The sequence below is a fragment of the Miscanthus floridulus genome, chromosome 8 (assembly GCF_019320115.1).
Source record: "Miscanthus floridulus cultivar M001 chromosome 8, ASM1932011v1, whole genome shotgun sequence".
Classification (NCBI taxonomy): Eukaryota; Viridiplantae; Streptophyta; class Magnoliopsida; order Poales; family Poaceae; genus Miscanthus; species Miscanthus floridulus.
In genome coordinates, this window is record NC_089587.1 from 184,114,820 (window position 1) to 184,131,723 (window position 16,904).

The 16,904-nt window shown below is 44.6% G+C and overlaps 1 pseudogene; it reads right to left on the bottom strand.

The window, feature by feature from the left end:
* LOC136474243 (CLIP-associated protein-like) overlaps window positions 1-13,830 on the bottom strand; it is a 31,436-nt pseudogene extending 17,606 nt beyond the window's left edge.
* Window positions 13,831-16,904: the final 3,074 nt, after the last annotated feature.

Consider the following 16,904-nt stretch of genomic DNA (forward strand, 5'->3'; position numbering starts at 1 on the left):
CCGGTGCAAGCAGTCTCCTTCGTCTTTGATCGATCGGACGCTGGATCACCATCTAACCGGACGTTGGGAAAGCACTGTTTCAGCGTCCGGTCACTCCTTCTTAGCAGCAGTTCACCTCCTGTAAACTAACCAGGCGCTAGACTTCAGAGTCCGGTGCAGCATCAAGTCACTCTTTTTCTAGCAAATCTTCAAAGTCCTTCGTGCTGCCTGTTCCCAATCAAGTCCCAACTCCAATAAGATCCAAATAAACACCAATTGGGACAGATGTGAGTGACCTCTCTCAAACCCTCAATTTTTTCAAAATATTTTGCCTTAGGCTATAATTCTTTTTAAGAAAATAAGCAACAAGAGGGCAATTGAAGATAAACGACAAAGCAATATTCATGCATATGCAATGCAATACTTGAAACTAAATCTAGTTGCTTGTCAAGTTTGATCCAAGGTTAAGCTTCTTCACACGCTTTTCGGCGGTTATCTTAACCATGTTAGACAAGCCCTATATGCATTACCATAAAAAGTATACATGTTGTATATTACAATGCAATGTAAGGGACAACACAAGCTCATTTTTTAGTGAAGTTACTAAAATCAAGAACATTGAGCTCATTCTACAATCGACAAAAAGTCACCTCATCTAGCGGTTTAGTAAAGATATCCGCCAATTGATCCTTGGTCCTTACACCTTCTAATGAAATATCATTCTTTGCAACATGATCTCTAAGAAAGTGATGGCGGATATCTATGTGCTTGGTGCCAGAGTGTTGAACCAGATTATTTGCAGGTTTTACCGTACTTTCATTATCGCACAAAAGATGTACTTTTTCTAGAACTACCATAGTCTAGCAAAGTTTGTTTTATATAAAGTATTTGTGCACAACAAGCACCCGTGGCAATGTATTCCGCTTTGGCGGTGGATAAAGCCACACTATTTTATTTCTTGGAGGACCAAGACACAAGTGATCTAACAAGCAAATGACACCCTTCGGATATACTTTTTCTATCCACTTTGCAACCGGCATAATCCGAGTCAGAGTAGCCAATCAATTCAAATATAGCTCCTTTGGGATACCAAAGGCCAATGCTTGGTGTGTGCTTAAAATACCTAAGGATTATTTTAACGACAATTAAATGAGTTTCCTTAGGATTAACTTGAAATCTAGCACACATACACACACTAAACATGATGTCGGGCCTAGATGTGGTTAAATATAACAAGCTACCAATCATAGAGCGGTAGAGAGTTTGATCAACCGTGTTACCTCCCTCATCTAGGTCGAGATGTCCATTAGTTGGCATTGGTGTCTTGATTGGCTTACATTCATCCATCTTGAATCTCTTGAGAAGATCATTTGTATATTTCTCTTGAGAGATGAAAATCCCTTCTCTCATTTGCTTGACTTGAAAACCAAGAAAGAATGTAAGCTCTCCAATCATTGACATCTCGAACTCTTTCAACATCAATTCACCAAACTCTTTGCAAGAATCTTCATTTGATGATCCAAAGATGATATCATCAACATACACTTGACAAATGAAGATATGACCATCAAGCTTCTTTGCGAATAGTGTGGTGTCTACCTTCCCAATGGTGAAGCCCTTCTCAATGAGGAAGTCCCGAAGACGCTCATACCAAGCTCTTGGGGCTTGCTTAAGCCCATATAGCGCCTTGGACAACCGATAAATATGATTAAGATATCTAGGGTCTACAAACCCGGGAGGTTGATCAACATAGACTAGTTCATTAATAAAGCCATTTAAAAATGCACTTTTCACATCCATTTGATATAATTTCATTTCATGATGTGATGCATATGCTAGGAGGATATGAATGGCTTCTAGTCTTACAACCGGTGGAAAGGTCTGTCCAAAATCCAAACCTTCAACGTGAAAGAACCCCTTTGCAACTAGTCTTTCATTGTTTCTCACAACAACGCCTTGATCATCTTGCTTGTTGCGGAACACCCACTTTGTTCCAATGACTCTTACACCTTTTGGTCGCTCTTCAAGAGTCCAAACTTCATTACGGGTGAAGTTGTTCAACTCTTCATGCATGACATTTATCCAATCCAGATCTTGAAGAGCTTCTTCTACCTTAGTAGGCTCAAAACAAGAGACAAAAGAGTAATGTGCAATAAATAAAGTAAGTTTTTGTGAACGTGTCATTACACCCTTCGATGGACTCCCTATGATGAGATCTTGTGGATGATCTTGTAGTAGGGGTGTGTTTCTTCTATTGATCACTTGAGGAGGAGGTTGTGGAGCATCGAAATCTTGTGCTTGTACCACCATTTGATCATGGGAAACATAAGTGTCTTCATTTTCTACTCTTTCATCTTTATCACTATCTTGTGACACATTTGATGAAGAAGGTGGATCAATCAATTGTACACCATCTTCATCATCTTTAGGCTTGATATCTCCAACCGGAATGTTCTTCATAGCCTCCCTCAATGGTTCATCACCTACATCATCAAGATTCTCATGTACTCCTTAGGAGCCATTAGATTCATCAAATTCCACATCATATGTTTCTCTAACCAAACCGGTGGCATGATTAAATACTCTATATGCTTTGGACTTTGATGAATAACCAACAAGAAAACCAATATCACAACGTCTTTGAAACTTTCCTAGGTGTTGCCGCTTCTTGTAGATGTAGCACTTGCAACCAAACACCCTAAAGAAGGATACGTCCGACTTCTTCCCATTGAGCAACTCATAAGGTGTCTTGTCAAGAAACTTTTGAAGGAATAGGCGGTTGGATGCATAGCATGCGGTGTTAATAGCTTCCGCCCATAGAGTTTCAGGGGTGTGTACTCATCTAGCATTGTTCTTGCAAGAGTGATCAATGTCCGGTTCTTTCTCTTAACTACACCATTTTGTTGAGGAGTATATGTTGCGGAGACCTCATGCTTGATTCCAACTTCATCACAATATGCTTCTATGTTTATGTTGTCAAATTCTTTGTCGTTGTCACTTCTAATCTTCTTGAGTTTCACTTCAAATTTATTTTGTGCACTCTTGGCAAACTTCTTGAAGCAAGATGCAACTTCAGATTTGTCATGAAGGAAGAATACCCATGTGTATCTTGAATAGTCATCAATAATCACAAGACAATAAAGATTTTCTTCCAAACTCTTGTATGTTGTTAGTCCAAATAAGTCCATGTGAAGAAGTTCTAGCACTCTTATGATTGACATGAAAGCTTTTGTTGGATAAGTATTTACAACTTACTTGCCGGCTTAACATGCACTACAAAGCTTGTCCTTCTCAAACTTCACATCCTTCAACCCTCTCACTAAATCATTTTTCATTAGCTTCTTGAGTGAGCTCATCCCAACATTAGCAAGTCTTCTATGCCATAGCCACCCAAGTGTTGTTTTGGTGAAAAGACATGTCTTTAAGTTAGCATCTTCGGAGGTGAAATCCACTAAATATAGGTTGCTATATCTAAATCCTTTGAATATCACTTGATCATCATCCTTCTTAGATACAACAACTTTCTTCTCGGTGAATAAGCATTGGAAGCCAAGATCATATAATTGTCCAACGGATAGCAAGTTGAAGCTCAATGAAGCAACATAGAGCACATTTGAGATAGAATGATCATTTGATATTGGTACTTTGTCCAATCCTTTAACCTTGCCCTTTGAGTTATCTTCAAATGTGATTTTTTGTTGTCCGTTTACTTCTTCATCTAGTGAGGTGAACATATGAGGATCACCGGTCATATGTTGTGTGCAACCACTATAAATAACCCAATGACTTCCACCGGTCTGGTAGTTCACCTACACACAAGAGATCAAGCTTTAGAAACCCAAACTTGTTGAGGGCCCTTTACCTTCTCAACAAGTGACTTTGCAACCCAAATTTTCTTAGGCCTATTCTTGTTTGGAGGTCCTAAGAATATGACTTTTATTTTTCCACTAGAATCCTTTCTAAGCATGTAATGAGCATTGAAGGCAAAAGGTCTAGCATGCTTGGGCAAGGGTTGTGGTGGTGGAGTTTGGCACTCATGAGCAAAGTGGCCTTCTTGTCCACACTCAAAACACTTCTTTGGCTTTGGCTTTTGTTGTTGTTGAGCTTGAGCCTTCTTCTCTTTGTTTATCAAGTACCCAATGCCACTTCTATCCATCTTCATGACGGTGTTCATTAGTAGCTCACTTTGAAGATGCTTGCCTCTTGTGAACTTGCTCAATCCAATCTTGAGATGCTCTTTCTTCAACTTGAGCTTCTTGTTCTCTTCCTTGAGAGCATCATTATTTTTCTCTTCCTTGAGCTTCTTGTTCTTATCTTTGAGCTTCTCATTCTCAAGAGTCAAATCACTATCATGATCAAGAGTTTCTAGCATAATAGTGTTGTGGCTTTTGATCTCTTCAAGATCTTTCTTGAGCTTTTTATTATCATTCTTGAGCTTGACAAACTCATCATAATCATCGGCCTCAACCACTTGCTTGTCCTTACTACTATAAGTTTGCTCAATGCTCTCAATGATCAAATCATCACATGATGTAGCTATATCAATCTTAACAATATTGTTAGTAGCATCATGTGGCTCATTGGATAGAAATTTTTGAGCAATGATAAGATTATCATGATTAATCTTAAAAGTAGTATATTGTTCTTTTAGCTTGTTGTGGCTAGTGATGAGCTCATTGTGTATCCTCTTAAGTTTATCATGTTTATCTTTAAGCTCTTTCTTAGAAGATTTGAGCTCCTTGAGTTTAGATGATATAGCATCATTTGCTTCTCTAAGCTCAACACTAGCCTTTTCGACTAGATCACATTTAGCTAAAAGATAATCATTTTTAGCTTCTAGCTTGTCATTCTTAGCTCTAGTCTTTCTAATGATTCTAGTATATTTGTTTAGCAATTTGACAATTTCATTATATGAACATGATTCAAATTCATTATCATCACTATCGCTATCACAATCATCATTGTTAGCATGATCATCACTACTACTATCATCATCATTTGATACCTTTCATTCACCCTTGGTCATAAGGCATAGGTGTATAGAGGATGATAGCGGTGATGTTGGTGGAGATGATGAGGAGTCAATCACAATGGCGACCACCTTCTCATTATCACTATCATCATCGGATGAGCAACTTGATGAATCAATGTATGTGAGCCAATCACCGACGATGTATGCCTTTCCACTCTTCTTCTTCTTGTGGAAGTCCTTCTTCTTGCCATCTCTCTTCTTCTATGGCTTGTTTTTCTTCTTCTCATCTTCTTCTTCATTGCTTGAGTCATCTTTCTTGTCCTTGTACTTGTTCTTGTACTTGTCTTTCTTGGGCTTTGTGCATTGATGTGCTAGATGACCAAGTTCTCTACAATTGTAGCAATCTATCTCCGCGATTGGCTTCGTTCTAGAGCTTGTGAAGAACCTCTTTTTCTTGCCATCGAACTTGATGCCACTCTTATTGAGCTTCTTTAGCATCTTGGCGGTTCTTTTCACCATGAGAGCAAGGCTTGCATCATCAACTTCATCATCACTTGAGCTCTCATACTCAAGTCTTGCTTTGCCCTTCTCTTGGCTAGCCTTGAATGCCAAGTCTTTGTCTTTCTTTTTGTTAGAGGATGAGTCATCTTGAGGTGTGATGTGCATGTACATCTCATGAGCATTGATCTTTCCCAAGATTTGTGTCGGTGTAGCGGTGGAAAGATCACCTTGATGAAGCACGGTCACAATATGCCCATATTTGTCAATGGGGATGACACTCAAGATCTTTCTTACAACATCGGATGGTTGCATTTGAGTGAGTCCAAGCCTATTGACTTCCTCTACAAGAACATTCAAGCGTCAGTATATTTCATTAGCACATTCTTTAGGAAGCATTTCAAAAGAGTTAAGCTTTTTCATGACAAGATGATAGCGTTCCTCACGCTCACTCTTTGTTCCCTCATGAAGCGCACAAACGTCCGACCATAGTGTATGGGCGTCTTTGTGATTCCTCACCCGGTTGAACACATCTTTGCAAAGGCCTCTAAAGATGGTGTTTCGAGCCTTTGCATTCCATTTTCATAATTCACCTCATCGCCTTGTAGGTGTGTAGTATCCCAAGGTTTTGGGAAGCCTTGTGAGGTGACTCTAAGTATTCCAACATCTAGAGCTTCTAGATACGCCTCCATATGGATTTTTTAATATAGAAAATCATCCTCCTCAAAGATAGGAGGAGGTCCATCCCCATGAGACATCTTTCTCTAGACGGTTAAGCCTAAATACGTGAGCACGAGGCTCTAATACCAATTGAAAGGATCAAGATGCCCAAGAGGGGGCGTGAATTGGGCTAATTCTAATTTTTTTTGCAATAATTAAGTCTTATAGTTAGCCCAATTAACCTCTTGTGCCTAGAAAGTGTTTCTATTGATCTACCGTACAAAAGTTTAGCAAACTATGTTCCAATCCTACTCTAGCATGGCAATTCTATGAATGTAAATGACAAGAATTGAATTGCTCAAAGTAAATGATCAAAGTAAAGAGAGAAGGAGGAACGTGGCAATGCTTTGCCGAGGTATCGGAGTGTCGCCACTCCCCACTAGTCCTTATTGGAGCACCCGTGCAAGGGTGTAGCTCCCCCTTGATCCGCGCAAGGATCAAGTGCTCTCTACGAGTTGATTCTTTGACACTCCATCGGATGATCACCAAGCTTCCAATCACCACCAAGCCGTCTAGATGATAGCGATCACCAAGAGTATCAAACATGAACTCTCAGTTGACCACGACAAGCCTAATGAGAAGGGTGGATGCACACTTTGCTACTCTTGATCTCACTAATGAGGGCTTTCTTTGGGATTGTCAAATCTCAATCATCTCACTAGGACCTTGCTATTTTTGGCACTCACAAAGGTGTTTCTTAGCTGTTGGAATGAGCAAAAGTACCCCCACACACGAATGGAGGAAGTATTTATAACCATGGCTGAAAAACGAACCGTTATGTGCCTCTGCGGGGTGATTGAACGCTCCGATCATGTTGACCGGACACTCCGGTCAGTTCTCCCCGAACTCCAGTGTTTAAGTGGTGACCGGACGCTGGACAGTGTCTGGTCAACACTGACCGAACGCGTCCGGTCGAGATTTTCCCTCTCTAGAACCTTACTAGAATCGACCGGACGCTGGGACTCAGCGTCCGGTCACTTCACCTCTCAGCGTCCGGTCGCACCAGACGATTTCACCTTGATCAAATGAACCGACCGGACTCTGCGCCAGCGTTCGGTCACACCGGAGCCAGCGTCCGGTCAGCATTTGACCCTCCATTCACTTCCAACTCTCAATCATATGTGAATGAAGTTTGCTCCAATAGATCTAAGGGCTTTTTAGGAGCTACCTAGTGCTAGATTTAGCAAGTGTGCACCACACCTAACCCACTAGACTCACCTAGGTTAAGCTACCCGTCCATACCCCCCTTAATAGTACGGCTAAAGGAAAAAAAAGTCCTAAACTACTCTAAGTGTCTCCTCAACACCAAATGACACTTAGAACTAATCCATCCTAAACCATGTCGTCCATCCTTTGAAAACCGAAACGATTTTCATCATAGGGGCATGACCACCATGATAGCCCAATAGATCTCCATTACCATGACCTAACTTAATTGCCTCTGCAAAACACCCCTTAGTCATAGTAATCACGTATTGTCATTAATCACCGAAACCCAACTAGAGGCCTAGATGCTTTCAAGACCATCTCCGCCAGCTCGTCGTTGAGGAAGGTCGATTTAACGTCCAAGTGATGGATGCGCTAGTCCTTTGCCGCTGCCAAGACTAGTAGCAAATGGACAGACTCTATGCGCGCTACTGATGCAAAGACTTCCTCGAAGTCGATGCCCTCGCGCTGAACAAAGCCTCGGGCAACGAGGCGCACCTTGTGCTTGACAATGGCGCCGAGCTTGTCCTGCTTGACCTTGTACACCCACTTCAGACTGATTGGACAGCATCCTAGAGGTGGATCAATGAGCTGCCATGTCTCATTTTCCTCGATGGCCTTCATCTCCTCCAGCATCGCTCGTCACCAGTTTTCATCACGCTCCGCCAACGCGAACGTGGGTGGTTCCTCTACACTTACGAGCAGCAGCTCTTGGACATTGAGCAACCGACCAGCAAGGCCTGAGGGCCCTGTGCCACCGACGATGTCATCCAGTCTACGGAACCGCACCTCCTCACCTTCGTAGAAGGCATCCACGAACTCAGTGATGTCACTTGGAGGTTAGACGAACTCGATCGGTATCGATGGAGTTCCCTATTTCGCCTGAGTGCTCGGCATAGCACCTGGAGTGCTCAGCACCCCGGTTGTAGTGCTCGGCACTACTCCTGGACAGCTCGTCACCACTCCTGGAGTGGTCTGCACCCCTCTCGGAGTGCTCGGCACACGTCTTGCAGTGGTCGGCACCACTACAAGACCCCTCGGCACTGCTACGGGAGTGCTCAGCATCCATCCTGGAGTGATCACCACCACTGTAGAACCTCCCGGCACCACTCCTGGCGTGCTCAGCATCCGTCCAGGAGTGCTCGGCACTCCTCCCTGAGTGCTCGGCATCCCTCCCGAAGTGCTCGGCACTGCCCTAGGAGTGCTCGGCTCTGTTGCTGGAGTGCTCGGCACCTCTTCCCCAGCGTGTCCACCACCATGGATGACCAGGTGCTCGACGACAAAAGTGTTGGTGAAGCCGCCAGCTTCCCCCGTGCTTGAACTGTTCTAGTCCTAAGCCACCTTCTCGTCGAACACGATGTCGCGCGAGACAAGCACCTTGTCTCCGTGTGGGTCGTAGAGCTGGTATGCCTTGGTACCCTCCACGTAGCTCAGGAACACCATCGGTGTGCTCCTGTCCTCCAGCTTGATGAGGATCGGCTTTGTCTTCCTAACGTGGCCGATGCAGCCGAATGTCTGGAGGAAGGACATGCTCGGCTTGCGCCCATACCAAGCTTCGAACGACGTCTTGCCCATCAAGGCCTTGGTCAGAGCACGGTTGAAGATAAACACCGTCGTGGTCACCGCCTCACCCCAGAACCTTGCCGGCATGCCTTTGACCTTCATCATGGATCGAGCCATGTCGACCACCGTCTGGTTCTACCTCTCCACCACGCCATTCTGTTGTGGCGAGTATGGTGCGGTGTGGTGTCGCACCACACCCTGATCCGCGCAGTACGCAACAAACTCCACCGAAGTGAATTCATCGCCGCGATCAGTCCTCAGCACGCAGAGCTTCTTGCCGCTCTCGGCCTCCACGCGCATCTTGAACTTCTTGATCACCGCCATAGCTTCGTCCTTGCTCGTCAAGAGTTGCAGCCACATATAGCGACTGCAATCATCCACGAGCAGGAGGAAGTACCGCCGACCACCGTTTATAGCTGGCGTGATTGGCCCATAGAGGTCGTCGTGGATGAGCTCGAGAGCGTCCTTCGCTCGATACTTGGCCACCTTTAGGAATGGTAGCCTCCTCTGCTTCCTGGCCAGGCAGCTGTCACACAGCTCACCTCTATGCTTGATGTGGGGTAGCCCTCAGACCATCTTCTCCAGCCGACCAAGTGCGTCGAAACTGAGATGTCCGAACCGGGCATGCCACAACCATGGTTCCTCGGTGTGCCTTGCCGCCAGGCACACCGGCTGCTCTACCTTCAGGTCGAGCAGGTACAACCGGTTTAGGGACCACTTCACCTTAGCGAGAAGTCGCTGCTCCTGGTCCCTGATACTAAAGACTCCGTCCTTGATCAGTACCTCGCTACCGCGCTCATCTAGCTGACCAATGCTGATGATGCTGGAACGCAGTTGCGGGATGTAATATACATCCATTAGCGTGTGGTCCTCCCCGTTCTGGTACCTAAAGATGATGGTGCCGCACCCTCGGATAGCCACCCTTGAGACGTCACCAAACTTCATCGTACCGGTAACATCGTCGTCGAGCTCGGAGAAGGATGCCTTGGAGCCCGTCATGTGGTTGCTGGCACCAGAGTCCAGGTACCACCGCTGCTCTTGATCGGCGCCCACACGTCCGAGGTGGCCCATCTTCCCGCAGCGTCGACAGGCGTTGGGCTCGACTTGCTTCTTCTTCTTTACCGAAGAAGCCTTGACGCGGCGTTTGCCATCGCCACCACGGCTGGAGGAGGCTACCCCGGAGTTCCTCCGAGAAGCCCACTCCACCTCTGTCAGCAGCAGTTTGCCGCTATCCTTCGTTGCTGTCGCCTACTCCAGGCGCTCGTCCATCACCCGCCGATGGCCTGTCACATCCTCAATGGTGAGGGTGGACAAGTCCAGCATCGTCTCTATGGAGAGAGCGATCTGGATGTACTTTGCCGGCACGGAGTAGAGGTACTTGGAGACCGCCTCCTCTTCGTCGATGGTGACACTGTGGCTCTTCAGCTTGCTGATGAGCATCTGCAGGCGGAGGGAGAAGTCCTCCACCATTTCACCATCCTTGAACTTGAGGTTGGCGTACTCCTGCTTCAAAAGCTGTGTCATCGCCTTCTTTGCGTGGTCGGAACCGACGCGCATCGCCGCAATAGCCTCCCACGCCTCCTTAGCAGAGCTCTTCGCCCCCAACGGCTCCCTGTACTCCGCCGGTATAGCAGCGAGGATAGCCTCCAACGCTGACATGTCATCTTCCTCATTGTCGGTGCCCTTGTCAACAGCATTCTAAAGCCGTCGGGCTCTGAGCTTGACTTTCATGGTCACCGACCACTCTCTATAGTTGGTGCGAGTCAGCGTCGGCCAACTGGTGCTGCTGACCTCCCGCATCGTGCGAACAACGACCTCCTGTTGTGGTTGGGCAGTCACAGCAGTGCCACTGCTGTCGTCCATCTCCGAACCATTCGTCATCGCCAGCGGTTAGTCCGGCGACGACGCTTGTACGGCTCTGATACCACTTGTTGGCCCACAGGATCACCGGCTCAGATGAGTCGACCACTCACTAGTCTTGCCGACCACGGCTGAGCACGACAGACGTTGTTCAACCACACACTATGGTCAGAGGTAGAAGAAGAAAGGGAGAACAGAGCGCACACACACAGTATAAGCACCAGCGTTGGCCGGAGCCCTGTATAGGAGATGACAAATCTGAACTATCTTTGTTGAGTTGCAGTGGCAAACTATATATACAACTCTACTCATCTAGTCCTAGTACAGCTGTCCTGCTGCAACAGTGACTAGATAACACAGTAGAACTGACTTCTACGTCTGTCCCTGCATATGACTACAGTACGACAGGTGAGCCGTTCGGCACCTGCCTCTATAGCAGCTACAGTACCACAACAGGGAGCCTTTTCGATGCCGTCTTCCCTTGCTGTGTGTTCACACAAGGAAGCAGTAGATTATCTAACAGGGTTTTGTCCTTTGTTTCTCAAGTAAAATGGATAGTAAAAGTTGGTTTGAAACTTTGAGATGTTCACTTATCAAAAAGCTGCATCCAACTATGACAAAATAGAGATGGTGCCCAAAAAAAAGGGAAATACTTCTTCGTTTCATAAGCTCGTCATGCCAAAAATTGATTCTTGCCCCTAAAATAAATTTCATAAATTAAGATTACCCTACAGGACGATAATAAAGTACCACTGAAATGCAAAATGCAGTAACCATTCAGGTACACCTATTTTCCAAATCTCCATCCTACACTCAAGTAAGCAAAGTTGACCATTTTGGAGCCAACGGAAAACTCTAATTGTCCTCGGAACTCAAATTCATAACATTCAAGCCCAGAATGCAGACCACAGCAAAATTCAATCCACATTCCAGTCACCAGAATGCTAACAATACAACTTCTGTTCTAGCTCGAACCATGCATAGCAGCAGTACCCCAGAAAATAAAAGACCACCCCATCTTTACTAGTACAAAAGTTGCCCCATGACATCAACGTTCTTATCTTGCCACGTGTCCAGCTGTTCACAGGGCCACATTCACCAGCTATTCACAGGGCCACGTAACGTGCACTTCTTACCTTGCCACGTGTTCAACCATTCACAAGACCACGTTCACCAGGCCACAACACGTAGCTTCTAATTTTGCACAGCTCAAGCCATGTTTCTAGAAAGTATTAGAAAGTCCTGATGGCACACCAAGCGTATAACCTGGTACTGATACCTTCCTTTTATTTCCTTTCATCCAATGGCTTAAGGAGCTTTTGATATGGGTTGTTTTCAACAATACACAAATTACATATTTGGTAGTTGATATTTTATATTTGGTACTTATCTTAGTTCCTGTTTTGTTTTTATTCTCCAATGAACTCCAACAGCACATTAAAATTTAAACAAATTTCCTAGGGTTAAATCATTGTGCTTACCAATATGTTCTGTATTATAAGCTCCACAGATTCAAATATGAGTACTAACTGAAAACTAATAGAAAATGATCAGCAAGATGAAATTAAATTTGAATATAAAGAGACTGATCATATTGTTTATGCCACCATATATATAAGATTAGATGTTGCATAAGCCTAACAGTTGTTATACCCCGTGTAGAAATAAAACGATTTTGGTGAATGCGGATCAACCTAAAATTGAGAGTCCAATTTTTACAATCTCGCCATTTTATTCGGTGTCATCTGCTTGTGTGGATATCTAATTGTAAGCACTTTGAGCATTACTGTACAGATACAGAGCCATATTGAACGCCTTCATGAAGACTTAGGCCAGTTTACTGAAGATTTTAATCATGGTATTAGCAATCAAAATAGATTTTAAGCATTATCTTGCCTGCCATCCCTAGATCTCATCGAACCGATTATGGATTTTTCTCTCTCAATTGCAGAAAGGAAGATACCTCCAAATCAACCTCTACTCATGGATGTAAAAAAAAAGGAGGCTTGGGCACTTGGCTTTAGTGCGCCTCAAGCATCAAAGAAATTTAGAGGAATGGAACAAGCATGCTCACTCTGCAGGAGCAAGATTTGGATGAACCATAGGGTTGATAACTATCACGTGCTTGAATGCTATTCAATGGTGCTAAAACAGAATATAGTTTTGAAAATACTTTACTTCCTCATGAACATAAGAGTCAACAGTACCATTTTTTTTCATATGTGAAATAACTTCGATTGCTGTACATAAACCAACCATAGTACTAGCAGGTCAGAAACGTGTCTGAGTTACATTTTTTGTGATCCATCTTAGACAATTTCTTTTGACATCGAATGGATTCTAATAAGACATGACGATGATAAAGAGCTTTGGGCAAAACATGTGAAATAGATTTGCTAAGTTTTGATTAGTCTTGCGAAATATAGAAGATCATATAGCTAGATTTCATTTCCAAAATCATAACAACAAAATAACACCTAGGCACAACAGCTTAAGTATATACAAGCCGCGCCTGTGTTTCTAGTTCCATCCGAAGCATACAAGACTACAACTCACAATATCAAAGCACGCGAAATTGCAGACCTTCAGCCAACATATTACTGATGTTTTCCACTAAACGACAACCAGAAGCGAGCAAAGCAAACTCCCTCCTCCTCCTCCTCCTCCTCTCTCTCTGAAAGGCAACAGCTAAGAAGCAACTGACCTCCATGAGGGTGACGAGGAGCTGCCGCGCGGACGGGCTGCTTGCCGTCGCCGAGGCGCTCGACGGCGGCGGGCACGAGCGCGTTGAGGTGGATCTTGAAGCGGTTGCCGGCGAGCACCGCGGCGGCGGAGAGCGCCTGGAGCCCTCCCTGAGCAATGCGGAAGTTGCCGTCCCTGGCGAGACCCATGCAGGTGTCCACCACGGACGTCACCTCCCCGGCACTCAGGCCGCGCCGCGCGGTCGCCTCCAGCGCCTCGTGCAGACTCTCCACGCCAGCCAGCCGCTCCTTCTTGTCCTTGGAGCGTGCCGCCTCCAGCGCGGCCTCCATCTCCGCTTTACCCGACGACGAGGGGCAATGCCGTGGGTTCGGGGAGTGGTAGTAGGGAGAGGCGAAAGGGAGGAGTGGCGGTGGGATCAGAAAGTTCAGAGAATAGAAGGGAATTGTGCAACAGTGCGAGAGTATCGAGACAGGCAGTCCTATTTTTTTACTATTTAACTCTTTTTTTTAATAAAATTTACATTTGGTCTCTGAGAGACTTAAATTTATCTTTGGACCCTGTGGGTCGGCGCCATAAGTCATGGCGCCGAGATAACACGTTTCGGCGCCACAGATCTTGACGTCGAGGTGTCTGGCCGTGCACAGAAGAAAATCCTACGTGGCTGGTACGTCAACGCCAAAACACATGGCGCCGAGCGACTGAGCCCTGCCCAGACTGGCTGCCCCCGCTGGGTGCTGCTCGACTGCGCACTTTACGTTGCGCCTTGTTTAGTTCCACCCCAAATTCCCAAAAAGTACTACAGTATCTATCACATCGAATGTTTGTGGCCTGTGCATGGAGCATTAAATGTAGACGAAAAAAAACTAATTGTATAGTTTAGTGGGAAATTACAAGACGAACGTTTTGAGTCTAATTAGTCCATGATTTAATACTAATTGCCAAATAAAAACGAAGTGCTACAGCAGCCCTAAATTCTAACTTTCTGAAACTAAACACGCGCTTGGCTGCCATGTGCTGAGTCTTCACACCTCACAGTGCACACTGGATGCATGGATGCGCCATCAATCAATTGTTTGTCAGTCCATTCAGCGTCGTATCTGCTCTCAATGTCCTAGGCTCGTAGCTTAGCAGTGTTCATTCAGGACTAGACGTACAGGGAGGAAGAGACTATAGGGATCGACGATGGATTGATAATTGGGTAAACAAGGAGTAAAAGAAATGGAAAAAAACTGTTTGTGTCGCTGAAATTTAGCTTATGCTTATGCTAATGTTCATGTTGATTTGTTGTGAGAGAAAAACATTATTTGTTCGCTGAAAAATACTGCTGCAGTAGTTCAAACTGTCGGAGAACTTCATGGTGTAGTTTTATGGGAGTTGATAAATCAGCATCGGAGAGAGAAAATGGTTCGTCGTCACGTGTTGACGACTGAGTAGTTATCCTCTGCCTTATCGAGCTCAATGCTTATATATTACTCTCTTCGTTTTAAATTATAAGTCGTTTTGATTTTTTGATTCATACATTTTATTATGTATCTAGATATATTATTATATTTAGATGTATAGTAAAAATAGATGTATTAAAAAAGTCAAAGCGACTTATAATTTAGAATGGAGGGAGTAAAAAAAATATGGATACGCAACGAACAAAACATAACACCCTATCGATCAGAACTGATGTGCAATGTTTTCTTTTTGCCGAGGCAGAAATGGAAAATGGTGGTAATAACATCCGAAATGGGAAAGCGACACAGTACCATTTGAAGTTTTGCATTGTGCAAGATTACTACCTATAGCTTCAAACTGCCGTTCCCACAAGTGCACGCACAAAACACAACCTTTGTGTGGTACGACGTGCTGGACAATCACTGTGATCACATGTGGAGATGTCTGGGTTTTTGGTATCCGATGTCATAACTTGCTTGAAACCTTCTCAATTTTTTACCACAGCCTCCACATGCGATAACACGACGCCTCGACAAGTTTCGTAATTTTCGGACTTCGTTTGCATTTTATATAATTTAAAATCATATTTCCGGCAAGTACCTCGACATGTTACGTCAACGAGATGCTCGAGATTTCATGTGAGTTCCTGGATAAGGCCTAAACATACCCTAAATATCATGAGTATCAATTTTTTGATGACCAAAGTCCATTATTCCATGTACCTGCAGTTCAAATTTGAAATATCCCGAAAAATTCGACGAAACGAAATAAACTAATGAAATATATCAAAAAAGTCAAAATTGCCCCAAATTTTAAAATAGAGTTTGAAATACTGTCATAAGGCCCCAGAAAAAAAATTTGGGCCCAAAATAAAAAAAATTGCCGAGTGCCGGCCCAAGGGGCACTTGACAAAGTTGAAATAACAAAAACTGGGCACTAAAAGCCCACCGGCCCAACCCCCGCGCGGCCCAACCCTAAGTCACGCCCCCAGCCACCCGCCCGCTCCCCCGCGCCCACCCCAGTCGCCGTCGCGCCCACCCCCGCCGCTGTCGCGCCCTCGCCAGCGAATCGCCGCCGCCGGCGAGCCCCGTCCTCGTGCCCGCGTGCGCCCGCGCCCTCCATCGGCCTTGTAACACCCCAGGTGTTTGCCACCAGTTAAGCAATGAGTTTGAGCTCGAACATGGCATATTAAGTGATGATGAAGATGTCAAGGTCCAACCTATAGAAACGAGCCCCAACCTAAACTTGGATATTGCACCCTTGCTTTACATATAGGCTCTTTTCAAGATATATGCTTGGCTAGTGTTATTGGAATATCTTCATATGTCTCACATCAATACCCATCTATATTGATCCATGGAAAAGTTTCGTGAAGTTTGGAATCAAGAAGTCACATGAAATGACGAGTTATGTCCTTGCTTGAATTATTTTATAAAGTGAAGGGAATTCTCGATCGTCAACCAAATCTTGCAACCATGCCCAAATAACACTAGATGAACTCTACAACAAAAGTCATGAAATGTTCATGTTGGGCAAATGCCAAGAAAATGCTCCAATGGATCAAAAAGGATAATTTAAGCTTCATCGTGATCCTACTTTGGTCAAAGTAGAACAGTAGGTTCTATACTAGTTTTGAGGTTGGACCTTAAATGAAAGTTGTAGTCCATATCATGTAGAACAAACTTTGTTTTTGGACCAAGAGCTAGATCAACTTGGAAATAAGTCAAACAGAGGCTCGAAGTTGGAACCTGCTGCTGATTTCAGCACTTAGAAATATTCTAAGTCTAGAAATTCATCGACATCGGCATTGACGTCTCGCGTTCTCCAAATTTCGTTAAGTAACTTGACTTGAACCCAAAATGGAAGTTGGAGCTAAGTTCATGGAGAAGGGCATGTAAAAAGATGGCACCAGTTTGACCTCGTTTTCACCATCAATTTGAATGATTGCTTGTCGCTGTCA